Here is a 6,524-nt window from a genome sequence, read left to right as displayed (position 1 = left end):
TCCACATTTCAAACTGATTTCCTACCAAAATCGTGTAAGTATCTCTTATTTTGCTCATTACTGCACACCTCAAGAAACTACCAAGGTTTCATCACCTTAGAAATGTCAATTTAAATAGGATATCTAAATATTAAAATCACTCAGTACTTTATTTTACTGGTGAACGCCCTGAATATTAAGGCATCAAGCACTTTTTGAACGTCGGTAAACTTCTACTAAGATTACAGGGCGCAACATCCCAGAAGACAGCCATATTTTTACACGCCGACCGTGAAAACCTAAAATTTCACTTATTTAAGATCTTGGCTTGTAGAGACTGAGTAAAACCATCAACATCCTCGGAATAACCAGGCCGGGATTCTAAATAGACCTCCCCCTCCCCCGGGGACACAAGTTGTCGCTACAATTATTTATATTTTTTATTTAACTTACTTTCGCCATTTGAGACAATCCCCTTAAAGAATGCAACCTGGCAACTACGGTAACACTCGGCACGTAATGATAATGGAATAGTTTGTAGATGAAGGAAAATCAATAGCACACACCCTTATCGACCAGTCCCGTTGCATGTTGCCGATGGTGCAACATTTTAACAAAACCTGTAATACAAGGGCAAATGCTTCGTGAATAATTACTAAGTCGTGTTTGCATTTCAGTCAGGATCATTGAACAATGTTGCAACAACTGTGACCGTTGTTCAGCGTATCTAGTAGGTCCACTATTGTTTGACAAATGTTATAAAACCATTTTAAAAAAGGAAAATAATTCCGCGTGTTTCAGAAAAATTGTTTGTTGTCTGATTCAGGTGTTCTGTTTCTCCCACCCGTCTGACCCTTGTTGGTTTCATTATGACGTTCCTCATTTTTTAATTGTCTAAATCTTATTCTTACAAAGACATAAAATCGGAACTCGCCATGAAAGTTTCGCCAACTCCATATCGCTGCCTGTCTTAATAAAGTAGATTTATTAGTTAAATGGAGACGAAGAACACAAAATGAGTGGCTGGAATCAACAGCCTTCCGTCCGTGACACCGTGAATAAACAAGCCAGAAATTCAATAAGAGTCGTTATCTCAAACATTTCTAAGAAAACGATTTGTACTATTGGATATTCAAATTCATAACAAAGTTCAAAGTTATTTCATATGTATAAAGTGCATTTTAACATGCCTTAATCTTACTTAAGACCTCGGTAACAGCACCTTAATGGCATACCATATTTTTTTGGAGCAAATAGAAGGGCTTGCAGAGGTGATTTTGGCTGTAAGGGTAGATCGTTCAATATAACATTTTCTCTGCCTTCATGACATTATCACCTATCGTACTGAATATTAATGCTACAAATGAGACTCTGGCGACAGAATCACGGTCAGATAACCATATATTCGTGTAAGTTTGTAGTCTAAGCTGTATGTTGCTTCTGGGATTTGATTAAAAATGTTATTTTACTTTTAAATAATTGCTACAGATCAGAACCATAATTATAAATTGGGAGCGTTTTGCGAGGACCACCTCCTGAGTTCTCTAGTAATGTTAAATCTGAAACATCTGCTTGGTTTCGCTTGTTGAGGCATAGGGTTCTGTAGGAAAGCACAGGGATAGTTTTAGAAGTGATTACTGTGATGTTTCTGTGTCGTAATTAGGTCCACGGTAAGCTGATATGAGCACAAAACCATTGAGCCACGAGTTCATAAAATACATGTAATTTGTTCATCGTTCATTTTAATTACATAATTATATATCTAAGACATTCAGTATCAAGAGGCAGATCTTGTGCCACTTTCGAAGGAATTGCCGAGTTTCGTTTTTAGCAAGTTTGCTTCGTCCAAACCGCTTAAGTTTTAACTGCAGTCAAAGGTGAAGTTCTTGTTTCAAATGCATTCCCTTCTCACACACATTACACCCATAGGGTAAAATATTGTTCTCCCTTATACGTCATTAAACATTTACCATATCAAAGAATATTTAAAATAAACGTTTAAAATCGAAATTTTGTTCTATGTTGCGTAATATAAATATTCTTCATTTAAATAACTATGTGGAAAATGTATTTAAGTTTTGTATTACACCGATATGATCCAATGAAATTCGCCCAAGTACATTTTATTGGATGCACACAATACCAAATTTCGCCGAAATATGTAAGGTAGTTTTCGAGAAAGAACCCGCAGAAACAGACACGTTGACCTCATTATGCGTTATTTGCAAACACACACAAAAGCAGTGCCTTCAAAATTCAGTCTTTGCTACGTGTCTGGTAACCGAGTAAGGGGTAAGTGGGGATGAATGATCATGACTGTGTCGCAATGTGGAAGTATGACTGGTAAATCACAGATGGGGTTTATAAATAAAGGATTTCCGTTAAAGAATGTGACGGCTGTGAAGTCTGTAGATAAGGAAAGAAATTAAATAAAACATTATTGATAAGGTCATGGGTCATATGTGTCTCTAATCTGATACTATTCCCGGAAATTCTGTACTCAATACGCATTTACAGACATCCAGAGACCAACAAGTAAATTGTTTTAAACAAATTACAACATAATAAATAAATTACAAATATAAATGGCAGTAGTCTACGTTTAACGAACTATTATAAGAGCAAAATTTTTCTTCGGAAGTTATCTGCTTATTTGGCGAATAAATCTCTGACATTTTACGGAACACGAAGGTTTTTGTAGTGCTCACAAGGGGCCGCCAGTGGTTCGTACCCTGTCCCAGATATATCTAATCCACCAAATAAATAATTTTATTGCCATATTAATAAAGCAAAACAAACCAACTAAATATATAAAAATTAATTAAATCTACAAGTACCCAAATAAGTAATTATTAACAACAGAAGCACACAATATAAAACTAAGTAAGTAATTAAATATTTTACCGACGTCTTAATTAACTAAGTAGCCAACAAGTAATTACAAATTTTTAAATATCAAATCCCCTGGCTTATTACTTACCATATATTTAGTAGTACATTCTAAGATAAATCTGTTTTGATGCTGTTAAATTTCAGCCAACTTAACATTTAGCTCTGCTGTTTCTTCCTCTTGATTGAATCATTTTATTATTCGGGAAATCCCATGAAAGGTTGCAGCTTGCACGCATGTGTGTGTGTGCGTGCTTTCGGATGGATGCACGCATGTGCAAGATCTCCGTCAAATTAATTTAAATTCTCTTCTAAGCAAATAGGAATATCTTGCAAACATATTCAATGCCTCTGGGCTAGACAAATGACCTAAGTACACTCCCGACTCATTTCGTCTTTGAGGACAGTCCCTTTTACCTGCTGGCCATTACAAAGACAATTGATCCAAAAAGGGTCAGACACTTTTCGGCTGTGTCTAGACCATCTCTGGAGCCATCTTAACTCCCTGTCCAACAGATATCTTTTTACTGGGGGTTGGCTGGAGATTTTTACAGATACATATCTATTTTTGCAACACTTATGCTACGTGTAGCATCGCTTCGAATAAATATAGTTAATAATAACATTATCTATGCTTTGGTTTGTGTGCTATTGTTTTCAAATGAGCCTCTTCTGGAAAGCATATAAAGTTCGTTTCGTGTCAAAAGGAATTATATTGCATCGATAAGCAACGATATTTAATTCGCTAGCCACCGATTATTAAAAAACAAATTTAATCACAGTCCGTTAAGTAGTTTAGGACATTAAACTTGGTAATGGACGGAATGAGAGAACATCGTGATTATGAATTAATTTTACGGAATTTGTGCGAAGAATTAATAAAAATAAAAAATGATTTTGGTGATTGGAGAATGTATTACTGAATTGGATTTAAGTGGCAAGTGTTAGTTTAATAAAAGGAAGATTCTTCGCTTGGGACCCCCTCCCTCCAAGGTTTTTTTGGTTATCCCAAGTGGCTGCCCTACATGTGAAGACTGGATTAACATCTCAAATTAAAATACTTCAACATTAATGTGTTTCTTATTATTGATAGCAGTCGCCTCGAGCTTACCAATCACGTATATCACATCGTTGATGATTCATAGGAAGAACCACCTCCACCCCCCCACTCCACACATGGAACGATTACATAAAATACTACGTCATTCCTTCATGCCATGACGTAAGCACATGGATAGACGGGTGCTGAGCAGGTTGCAGTAGCAGGAGATTTATTGGTAGTGACGTCACGGGCTTGATCATAGCACATTTTTGTAGCTTCCTGTGTTCTTGAGGTTCAGCACAAGTGTCATTGGTAGGCTAAGAAGTCTGATGAAAGCTGTCTAGGGTGTTCCTATCAGACGTGTTAATGGTAACGAATCATGAAGTTAATGTGAGTACGCTGTATTTAGAATTAAAAAAGGGAAACATTTGCCTCCGATTTAGTAGGCTACACAGAGGCTAAACACATTTTCTTTTTGAAAAAAATGTTTTGCAATATATTTTGTTTTCGTGTCTGCTATATAAAATGTAAAGATTAAAATATAATGTTCCCTGTTGTTTCATATGGCTTGGTATATTTCCTTAAGGAATGAATACAATTGCAAGGGTTTCAGAACAGAATGTTGAGAAGAATATTTGGACTTAGAGGCAGGAGGCTGGAGAATGTAGCAAAATAAGAAGTTCCATAATCTGTATTCTATTAGGACGATCAAATTAAGGGCAGTGAGACTGGCGGGGTGTAGCACGAATGGTGGGTATCAAATTTTGATTGATAAAACTCTTGAGTTCAAACTCCTGAAGATGAGAGTGGTGAGCTCCTCCGAAACGCTAGTAACCAACCACGTGCGAGACCGAAAGCCTTTGTAAGCCAGAAAAACAGAATCAATATTTTTACTACCGAGAAAAACCTCATATTATAACAGTTGCTGTGTGCACTTGTGTTCCATTGGAATAATAATTAAGTTAAAATACACAGTTTAATTTGTTACATTTCAAATTAAACACAGGAAAAAAACTTCCTACACATATTTACATAGTAAGCAAACACTAGGATACAGAAAGACCGAGAGAGGTGTAAAGCTTGTTGATGTTAAGTGGATATTCACATATGTACTAGAACTGGACTGGGCATGCGAACTTAACTAAAGAAGCATTTGAAATTTGAGGTTCTCAGGGCATTATTAATGTCATTGCTGAATCACGTACTTTCGTCTCTTTATATGTCCGATAGAGCTACCGAGGTACGGAATTACAGAGAAAGGGGAGTATGATGGCACTCGTCACCAGATGGCGGAAGTATAGTAACAGGCAATCTCGTCGTAATGGACAACCACAGTCTATAAATGCCAGAATACATCAGTTCTTGTGTTACTAATGACGCTTATTCAATAAAATGTCAAAAAAAAATGTCGAATCGTACGATGATTGTGGGTGACGGCTTGGAAGGATGTAGAAGGAAACGGTAGTGACCTATTTTAATTCACTTTCTCAGAGGTTCCATTGAGGGACTGACGAAGACGACTATCATCTTAAGTCAGTTGGTCTCCTGGCCGAGATTCAAACCCGGTGTCTCCCGGTTACGAAACACGTGCTTACCACTCGGCCTCGACGTATTATTAGCGTATGAGCACTTTTCCGACAAAGACAACAGTGGAAGTAAAGTTAGGCTGGAGGCACAATGACTAGGTTGAAATGAGCTGTCAACTTCAAGGCCATCTGAGTTAGGGCGTAGGAGTGTGGACTGGATTAATCTGGCTCACAGTATCGGTGACCAGCCCTTGTGAAAACGGTAATGAACCTTACATTACAGGCAATTTGATGACTAGCTGAATGACCACCAGCTTCTCCATAGAGCAGTTACTTAGTAGGTACAATATTCACAGGTGTATATTCTGTCGGCCTTATTGAGTACAAAAATTATGCCAAAGACTATGTAATAAATGCGTAATAAGTGGCGTGGAGACAAGCTCCACACATTCTTAATCTCAGCACTGAAAGTCACCTCAGCTATATCACGACCACCTTCTCTGCAATCCAAGCAAACCACAGCTTGAAGTCTGGTGTACTCCACTGGAGAATTCATTACTCACTTTGTATACTTAATTGATCTCTGATGTTAATTTACTGTCAGACTACTGACATTAGAGAGTCAGAAATTGCTATTCTTTGTATTTCGTTGGATATTTGAAGCATCTAACAACGTTTCAAATAAAAACTTCAGGTCGTGTTGAGTACTATATTTTATTTAATGTGCAGATTTTTTCACAAGATACTTAAATAATTTAAATCGTAGCTTCTGTGTTAGAATTAGGCCGGTGTTAATTGGTGCACACATCCAATACCGAATTCCACAGAAATTGGTTCAGTAGTTTCGGGTATGAAACGTAGTGACCGAAAAATGGTGTGAACACAGCTTCTCTCATACGTGTTTCACTTCGCGCACTTCAGGTAAAATCTGGTACATGTATTAAAGATTAGAAATTTAATCCGATTAAAATCTTTTATTGGCGTATGGAGGCGGTTTCATTTTTAACCATGAGTCTTAGAACGAATTTGCTTGTGGTGTAGTGGGTCTTGATCTTGTCGTAAGACAAGAAAGTCTATAAATTCAGTCA

The sequence above is a fragment of the Zootermopsis nevadensis genome, unplaced genomic scaffold (genome assembly GCF_977971745.1).
Source record: "Zootermopsis nevadensis isolate Lab colony 2312 unplaced genomic scaffold, Znev_1.0 Znev_ptg000024l, whole genome shotgun sequence".
Lineage (NCBI taxonomy): Eukaryota > Metazoa > Arthropoda > Insecta > Blattodea > Termopsidae > Zootermopsis > Zootermopsis nevadensis.
The sequence above is the reverse complement of the archived record's forward strand: the minus strand, read 5'-3'. Positions refer to the sequence as shown.